Raw genomic sequence first — 10,238 nt, forward strand, 5'->3', positions numbered from 1 at the left:
TGCTTAATATATCCCACCCACTAACAGGTGCCGTGATAAAGAGATAATCAGTGTTATGCCTGGTTGGTGTATATAACCATGGTGAGCATCTCTGAACACACAACATGCTGAACATAAAGGATAAAGTACAACATAAGAAGACGACCTGTCACCTAGAAACAGGAATCTGAGGCTACAGTGGGCACAGGGTCACTGAAACAAAAAAGAGCTGAAGGTTGGAAAAACAACATCTGGTCTAAATGAATCTCAATTATTTGTGACAAACAGATAAGAGTGTCAGAATTTAAGGTAAACAACATGAATCCATGAACCCAGCCTTCTTTTGATGGTAAACTAGTGAAGAGAATTAGTTTTAATGGTTATGATAATGCACCATCTCACAAAGCATAATGCTTTTTTAATGTCTTTTTTAGTTCATAATTAGGTTTTGGAGCTGAAGTTCTGAAAATGTTGGAGAAAACAGAGGCTCCCATGCAGAATGAAGCTTTTCGCACATGCAGCTCAGCTCTTATTAAACGAATTTCTTCACTCTGACTCTCTTTAGGATTTGTAATTCCACTGAAATGAAATAATAATTCCCCCTGATATAAGGCATTATGCACACTTAAGTATACTTAATGGTTACACTGGCACTGCCGGCCACAGGTTTATTCTTTAATAATCCTCTTTAAATACAATACTTACTGAAGCTGTTCTTGTTAAGCGCCCATCTCAGAGGTGCAGAAGCAATTCGGAAGCTTGCACCTCATAGCTTCTGTCATATTTGACTAAACGACCCACTATAATAGTGTAATTAGGCTCTCGGATTAAGGTTGTTTATATAATGCCATATTAACCTCTTCTCACATTCCCTGTTAGTGATTGTTTGTCTACAGCTGGTGGTGTCTTTGTGTCTATTTAAATAGGACCAGAACAATCTACCAAGGACTTCTTTATAAGTTCTCTGTGAGTCTTATAAACATATACCAGGTAAAGAAAGTCATAAAGCAACATGCTAGTGTCAAATTTATATATTTCCATTTAATCTTGTGGCAAATAGGGCTGGTCTGATTGCATTACAATATTAATATTAGAATATTTATGGAACATTTATGTCTTCTCCTGTCAAGGTTAGTGAAAAAACCCCAGACTGTCCCATTATGCTCCCCACAGGACCACCACAGAGCAGGTATTATTTAGGTGGTGGATCATTCTCAGCACTGCAGTGACACTGACATGGTGGTGGTGGTGTGTTAGTGTGTGTTGTGCTGGTATGAGTGGATCAGACACAGCAGAGCTGCTGGAGTTTTTAAACACCTCACTGTCACTGCTGGACTGAGAATAGTCCACCAACCAAAAATATCCAGCCAACAGCGCCCCGTGGGCAGCATCCTGTGACCACTGATGAAGGTCTCGAAGATGACCAACTCAAACAACAGCAATAGATGAGCGATCGTCTCTGACTTTACATCTACAAGGTGGACCAACTAGGTAGGAGTGTCTAATAGAGTGGACAGTGAGTGGACACTCATACTAGCACAACACACACTAACACACCACCACCATGTCAGTGTCACTGCAGTGCTGAGAATGATCCACCACCTGAATAGTACCTGGTCTGTGGTGGTCCTGTGGGGGTTCTGACCATTGAAGAACAGGGTAAAAGTGGGCTAAAAAAGTATGTAGCAAAATAGATGGACTACAGTCAGTAATTGTAGAACTACAAAGTGCTTTTATATGGTAAGTGGAGCTGATAAAATGTACAGTGAGTGTAGAAACAAGGAGGTGGTTTTAATGTTATGGCTGGTCAATGTATATTTAAATGCTTATTTTATTGAATGTTTTTTAATTGTACATTATTTATACATTTTAGAATTTTGAGTGTGATTTTTTCTTTTTTAATTTAGTATTTTTTCTTAATATCAAGCAAGTACATACTTGCTCCTCTCTGCTCTTACCCACAATTAACATTAGATGGCAAACTTGCCCAAACCTACCAAGCCTGTGCTGTTGTTTCTATGTGGAATGTTTGTGTTTGTGTGGATATGGATTATGTTAATCCCCACAGTTTTTCTGTAGTGTTACACGATGAATCAGAGGGTTTTGGGAGCTCTATTCACATCTGGCATCGATCTGTAAATGTCCAGCTTTCTTCTGGATTGATCAGTCCTCAGTGTTGTGATGCTAGATGAGGCATGATTGTGCCAAAAACAAGACATTTAATTACTACAAAATAATATCAACTGCCATCTAACCATCCTCCTCAGTGTGTGGTAAACTGGTGGGTTTCAAGACATGATGCTTTTTAATGTCTTGCACCTTTTTTATATTAGTGAATATTAGCTAATGTTAGTGAATGAATATGTGCCATCACACCATATGTACACCTCAGTGAAAAGGAAGTCATGTATAGCCACATATGAGCATAAGAACAGTCACAGCTAAGCATAACATTATGACCACTGACAAGTGAAGTGAATAACACTGATCATCTCTTCATCACAGCACCTGTTAGTAGGTGGGATATATTAGGCAGCAAGTGAACATTTTATCCTCAATGTGGTTGTTAGATGCAGGAAAAAATTAGCGAGTGTGAGGATTTGAGCCAGGGCCAAATTGTGATGGCTAGACGACTGGATCAGAGCATCTCCAAAACTGCAGCTCTGGTGGGGTCTGCAGTGGTCAGTATCTATCCAAAGTGGTCAAAGGAAGGAACAGTGGTAAACTGGCGACAGGATAATGGGCGGCCAAAGCTCATTGATGCACATGGGAAGCCAAGGCTGGCCCGTGTGGTCCGACAGGGTCCAACAGAGGAGCTACTGTAGCTCAAATTGCTGAAGAAGTTAATGCTGGTTCTGATAGAAAGGTGTCAGAATACACAGTGCATCACAGTTGCAGGGCTGTTTTAGCAGCAAAAGGGAGACCAACACAATATTAGGAAGGTGGTCATAATGTTATGCCTGGTCCATGCATGTGAGTGTAACGAAAGACGAGATGAGGCTGGATGCAATGCAAATGCTTTGGTATTCTTTGGTAGTCTTTGGTAGTCTTTGATAGTCTTTGGTATTCTTTGGTAGTCTTTGATAGTCTTTGGTATTCTTTGGTAGTCTTTGGTAGTCTTTGATAGTCTTTGGTAGTCTTTGGTAGTCTTTGGTAGTCTTTGATAGTCTTTGGTAGTCTTTGGTATTCTTTGGTAGTCTTTGATAGTCTTTGGGAGTCTTTGATAGTCTTTGGGAGTCTTTGGTATTCTTTGGTAGTCTTTGATAGTCTTTGATAGTCTTTGGGAGTCTTTGATAGTCTTTGGGAGTCTTTGATAGTCTTTGGGAGTCTTTGATAGTCTTTAGTAGTCTTTTTTCCTTTCAAATTAACATAATCTTTGGCACAGCTTTGGCTCCAAATAAATACAGCACCTATAAATGTGAACACTGACCTCAGGGGAACACTTTGGGTAATTAAACAATGAAACAGAATGAGACAGAAAAACAAAATGCAAACATAACCAATCTAAACTGCAATGCCAAGGGGAAAAAAAAAATATATATTATTTTTCCTGAAGAATAAACGTGTATTAATGCTTTTAAATTAAGCTAATTATTAAACAAAAAACATTTTTAATTAGCTTTTTACCCTTATTATCAAGTTCTGAGGTTGACTGTATGTAGAGTTTTATCATAATATATTTGTAACAAGAACAAACTGTTTTTATTGAAGATGTTAAGATGTTGTATTGTATTTTAAGTAGGTTTGTGTGTTTGAGTTCATTCTCATTCTGTCCCTGGTTTACCTGCGTTCCTGGTACATGATTTAAATCCTACAGCGAGAGGAAACAAGCATAATGAATTCAGACCCCTTGACTTTTTACGTATCCAAGAAGAACCGCTGCTGTAATTGCTGCCGAAGGGGTTTTTACAAACTACTGAACAAAAGGATTACCTGTGTAAATAGGAGAGCTCTTTGGAATTAAGTGCACAAACTCTTTTACCAGAAAAGTTGGGACATTTTGTAAAATGCAATAAGAACTAAATTCTATTTAACGTACATAAGTACAAAATAAAACATTTCCTATGTTTCCTATGATGTATGGACTGTAGGCAGGACAATCAAGCACAAGCACTCTGTGTCTACAAAGCCACGCTGTTTTAGTGCATACAGAATAAGACCTGGCACTGGCTTAATAAAATAACCATGAACTTCACAAGAGAAGTTGTCACTTTGATGGCAGCATACATCTCTATGCAAGCCACTCATGACCTGGGTATTTGCGCCTTTCACTGATAACAGTCTGGATGGTTCTTTTCATCTTTGACATGGAAAACTTGACATCTGTTTCCTAAAAACAAGCTAAAACATGGACTCATATGAACACAGCTCACATTTCTGATTGCCTTTCAGTCAATCAGACGAGTTTGAGCTTGAGGTTTTCTGCATAGAACTGATGTACAGTATGACATCAGTAAACATCAGTAAACGTATATATCGATGGCTAATATAATAAATATAGCTATAACTATTTACATATATGGTATTAGATATATATACATAGTAACAGTAGTAGTAATAATAATATGTAAAACAAATAACTATACACAAGTTTAGGTTCTTTCACTTGATTGTAGAATGTTCAAACACTGTTAGAGCATAAAGTCGGGCACTTAGGTCGAGCAATAAGGTGTGAGATGGTATAAAGACTCTGTGCATACCAGTCTAGTTATTGTACCCCAGGATGGATGGCATTTCTTAATAAAACTTTGCACGTATTCCAAAGGTGTGCAGAGCTTTGATCAGGTCACATGACTTTCCTCACATCAAACTGGTCAATGACCTTCTACAAGTGTTGCCACACATTTGTATTTAGATCTGGATAAAACACCTCAACTTAGAGTCTTTTACTGCAGAAAAGTGTCTGTTAAACCTTAAATGGCTTTATAAAGGGGCTCTATTTCCCAAAGTGCCACTTCTGGAAATGAAGGCTCTTAAGTTCACATGGATGGGATCTCGCACCCCTGAGTGGCAGACACATATCAGACTGAAATGCATGTTTAGTTATATAATAAATCCTACAGCCTAGCTAATTAAGCAAGCGAACAATAGATGGATGATTACAATTACATAGCGTTTGTCTAAACGATGCACTATATATTCGTTTTCATTTCTCTAATGTTCTACTTCTTATTTATTTACCACTTCTTCATTTTTTTTTTGCTATTTATGCACATACCGCATTAAGTTTAATTGCTGTACCAAGGCAATTTCCCATATGGGTTCATTATTGTGTTTGGTAGTGAAACACAGTAGAGTGTGCAATCGTACTCGTCTTTTTCTCTTATTTCTGTCTGTTTCAGTGTTAGGCAGAGATGGCACGGGGCAAAGGTGAGCTGCTTATATAAGGGTATTTTTTCACAAGACATTTGTAATGCAGGAATCATAAATTCAGCATACAAAACAAGCAAAAAGGTCAGAACCTAAGGACACTTTAAATTAGAAAACTGGCAAACTGTATTTGCATATATACTGCATGGTTAAAAGTATATGGACACCTTGTTGGATATTCCAGGCCAAGCCATAAGTGTGCCATCTTTTGGAAAGGCAGTTTACAGTATTTTGAAGTGTGTTTATTGAAATTCATGCCAATTTAGACATAAAAGCACGTCTTTATGGGCACTGTTTAGTGCACAGGGGACAGTCATTCTAAAACAGGACAGGACTTTCCCTAAACTGTTGTCACAAAGCTGGAAGCATGAAATATTTCTTGCATTCTGCCCAATTAAACTTACAATAGTTTCCAATGTTTTTTTTGGTTCGTTTACATTTTTGACCAATGCGTCCAATCAGAACCCCTTCAAAGCACACATGAGGGAAGTACAAATGCTCTGTTTCTCTGTTTCTGCTCTGTAAGTGACTGTAAAACCTTCTATAATCTCCCAATCAGCAAAAACACCAAGAGAGGCTCAGAGAAAAAACACTGAAAGTGACAAACCAAACGAAAAATGACTGAAACACACTGCCAGCTATCAGAAAAGGTAAATTTGCACAAGCACTCTGGGCTCAGAAGCTTTATCATACGTCTGCTACAAAATACATTTTGATGTAACTGTAAATTGTTTTTCTGTCTTGCTTATGCAGAGAAAAGAATTCAAGGACCTGTTTCAGACATTTTACACACATCCAACAAATGAGATTTTCATCTCTAAATACACTGCTGACAACAAATATTAGATGTGGAGGCTTGGACATCATATATAGATGTTCATGTCATTCAGAGACCATGTGCATTACTGTGAAATTGGTCCCAGTGTGCTGTGATTCAGCCTTCACTCTTATACAATGATTTTGCAACATGACTTACACCGATCAGCCATTAGAGCAGGTATCATTTAGGTGGTGGATCATTCTCAGCACTGCAATGACACTGACATGGTGGTGGTGTGTTAGTGTGTGTTGTGCTGGTATGAGTGGATCAGACACAGCAGCGCTGATGGAGTTTTTAAACACCTCACTGTCACTGCTGGACTGAGAATAGTCCACCAACCAAAAACATCCAGCCAACAGCGCCACGTGGGCAGCGTCCTGTGACCACTGATGAAGGTCTAGAAGATGACCGACTCAAACAGCAGCAATAGATGAGCGATCGTCTCTGACTTTACATCTACAAGGTGGACCAACTAGGTAGGAGTGTCTAATAGAGTGGACAGTATTTAAAAACTCCAGCAGTGCTGCTGTGTCTGATCCACTCATACCAGCACAACACACACTAACACACCACCACCATGTCAGTGTCACTGCAGTGCTGAGCATGATCCACCACCTTAATAATACCTGCTCTGTAGTGGTCGTCTGGGGGTCCTGACCATTGAAGAACAGAGTGAAAGCAGGTTAAAATGTATGTAGAGAAAGAGATGGACTACAGTCAGTAATTGTAGAACTACAAAGTGCTTCTATATGGTAAGTAGAGCTGATAAAATGGACAGTGAGTGTAGAAACAAGGAGGTGGTTTTAATGTTATGGCTGAGGTTGTATTATATATTTTTCTCTCTTTCTCTGCTATCCCAGCTATTTTTTCTTATGTGAGAGAAAAATATTTCAATTTTTTCCCCATTTTTCATTGAACCAGTGGACCAGAACCAGTTCTCTTTATTTATTAACTACAGGAACAGTATTAAAGAAGCTAAATCATTCTTCAAACTGTTTTTCAGGCACATGAATCATCCATCTGGACCAGAAATACTAAAAATACATTCGTAGTGTCAATTACAGCTGCAAACAGCCTCATTTTTGAGAGTAAACAGCTGCATTATTTTGCTATAAGCCGGTGTAGTTTATGTAAGGTCGGGGTCACTGAAATCCCAGCATGCACAGCCTGGCCGGCAATTTTCCCACTGATTTTCTGATGCAATTTTAAAATTTCTCAGGAATAAGTACACTCAAAAAACAAAGAATTGGCATTCGTTCTTGTTAAGCAAACAAATCAAATTGATATTAATTGATTTGACCCATTTTTAAAATGTACTTAAAATATCTGTGTTAATACAACGTAATTATCCTAATTGTTAAATTGACCTAAATCAATCAACTGAAATAAAAGAGAATAAATTTAGTTTATCAAACTCTCGCAAGGTTTTAAGTTCATTGAACAAAAAAAATTACTTTTAATTAACTTAAAAAAGTTAAGTAATTGAACAGAAAAACCCTCCCATAAACGTGTAAGTCCGCCCCTTTTCAGCTGATTTTCTTGTCTTAGTGTAGCCATTTTTTCTTGTGTTCAAATTACTTTTTACTTTTCATTTAAGGCTTTTTGTAAAAGTAAACGTGTCTTTCTCGAATATCTTTTGGAAAGTAGAACCTTTGTTAAACTAAGTCGACGAACTTTATTCCCCCGACTGTGCTGTGTTTGAGTAGCATGTACACCAGTCTGACGGAGCTTTTTCATCTTTCATCCGTTAACCCAACTCCAGTCTAATGTTGGTAAGTGTTGTACTTTACTTAACAATTTTGTTTAAAATAAATTATCTTAATGTTGACACTAAATAAATAATCAAACAGCGCTGCTTTATTTGCCGTATTTAGGCTACATGCTAGCATGCTAGCCTTCATACGAAGCAAAGAGTGTGCTGGCTTGTTTTATTGTAATCCTTAAATGAACGCTATTAATGTTGATATTAATATTTTTGTTTCTTGTTTCTTTGTTTTGTTTTAGAGAGCTGCCAGCCAAACGTTAAGAAATCAGCTTGCCGTGTGAAACAGTACAGGTTCATGGTTACTGTAAAGAGCTGTTTGTGCTTTCATACAGTCTGTACAGTTTTTAATGTTTCCTTGACATGTTGTATTTTAAGTAAATACTTCTGAAGTGAAATAAAAAAGAGAATAATTTTATGATTGTCTGTTTTTATATAAATAAACATTTCTAATTGATATTTAAAATGTATTTAACAAACTATTTTTTTTAATTGAGCTCAAGATAAGTAGAATTCTTGGGAAAAGCAGTTGGTATAACAAAAAAAAGAGTTTAATCAACTTGCCATTTATGTGTAATAACTTAATGTTTTAAAATCATTGTTACATCAATTTTAGTACAATTAGTAGAACCAACATAAGTAAAATAAGTTAAATCAACATGGTACATTAGGTTTGGAACAACTTAAATGAAATAAATTGCATCAACTTAAGGAAAATAAGTTGGACTAGAAAATCTTGTCCAGATTACCTTAATGAGTTGAGTTCAATTTAACAGATCAAATTAAGTTTAGACTACTTAAATAAATTGTGTTGGATAAACAAAATTGCTTTATGTCCAAAGAAATAAATACAATTGTGTGGAAATACTTTCCATAATTCAATTAAGTTCAGCCAACGAATTTTTTTTTTGAGTGTAGATGTGCTGTTTTTCTTTTCCAATACAGGACTGTGATTATGTTCGCTTCTGATTTTTCTCACAGCCTAGTGGGTAGAGCTTTGGGCTAATAAATGAAAGGTTGAGAGTTCGAATCCCAGCTCTGCCATACAGCCACTTTTGGGCCCTTGAGCAAGGCCCTTAACTCTGTCTGCTCCAGGGGTGCCGTACAATGGCTGACCCTGCGCTCTGACCCTAAAGTGAGTGAGTGAGTGAGTGAGTAATATTTGTCTTTCCACAAAGTCTTATAGGGCAGTTGTAGTTTAGTGGTTAAGGTACTGGACTAGTAATCAGAAGGTTGCCAGTTCAAGCCTTACCTCTGCCAGGTTGCAACTGTTGGGCCCTTGAGCAAGGCCCTTAACTCTCAATTGCTTAGACTGTATACTGTCACAATTGTAAGTCACTTTGGATGAAAGCGTCTGCTAAATGCCGAAAATGTAAATGTTAAAGGCTCTTTTGTGCATTTCTGTTGCATTTTCCTCCAAATTTAGACATATCCAACTACCCAATTGCATTTCACTTCCTCTGTACTGCTGCTGACCTCCAGGACTACACCTCCTCTCACTGTGCATGAGGTGGGTATATATGGAGAGCCGTATCGTGTACAGAGAGTCACGCACTTATCTTCGTTATCCCCCGTCTCATTGTGCATGCGTCAGAGGTGGTAAGTGCATCAGTTATGAGGAATCCTTTCCGGCAATCCAACCAGGCGGACGAGCCAATCATTGTTCGTGTAGGCGCCCGGCCTGCTGGTAGCACTAGTTCGAATTTCGTACAGAGAGTTATGCACTGATCTCCATTATCTCCCATCTTAATGTGCAGGCACCACCATTCAGCCAGCAGAGGTCATAATTGCATCAGTTATGAGGAATCCTTTTTGGCAATCCAGCCAGGCGGACGAGCCAATTAATGTCCGTGTAGGCGCCCAACCTGCCGGTAGCACAAGTTCGAATCTCAGCTCTATTGTAAGCTGTTGTTAACTGAGTACACTGACATTTTGGCATTTATCAGACGCTTTTATCCAAGCGACTTACAGTACTGTGACAGTTTACTGTCTAAGCAATTGAGGGGACCCAACAGTGGCAACCAGGGGCGGCTTGAACAAGCGACCTTCTGCTTACTAGTACAGTACCTTAACCACTAAGCTACAACTGCCTAACTGAGTATATACTGTAGTTAACAATCAGTAAACAGTTTTTCTTGGCTCGCACTTCAGCGAGTTCTATCTGCACGAGCTTTACTCAGACCGTGCCCGTGTTTACTTGAATTGATCGTCATAGTGAAAATGAAATGGTAATATAGGCGCTTTGGTTCCTGAAGCACCAGGCAGCTAGCATTCGGTAGCCTGGAGCGATGGAGGTCAAAATGTCCT

This window comes from Trichomycterus rosablanca, chromosome 16 (genome assembly GCF_030014385.1).
Source record: "Trichomycterus rosablanca isolate fTriRos1 chromosome 16, fTriRos1.hap1, whole genome shotgun sequence".
In the NCBI taxonomy this organism is placed as follows: domain Eukaryota; kingdom Metazoa; phylum Chordata; class Actinopteri; order Siluriformes; family Trichomycteridae; genus Trichomycterus; species Trichomycterus rosablanca.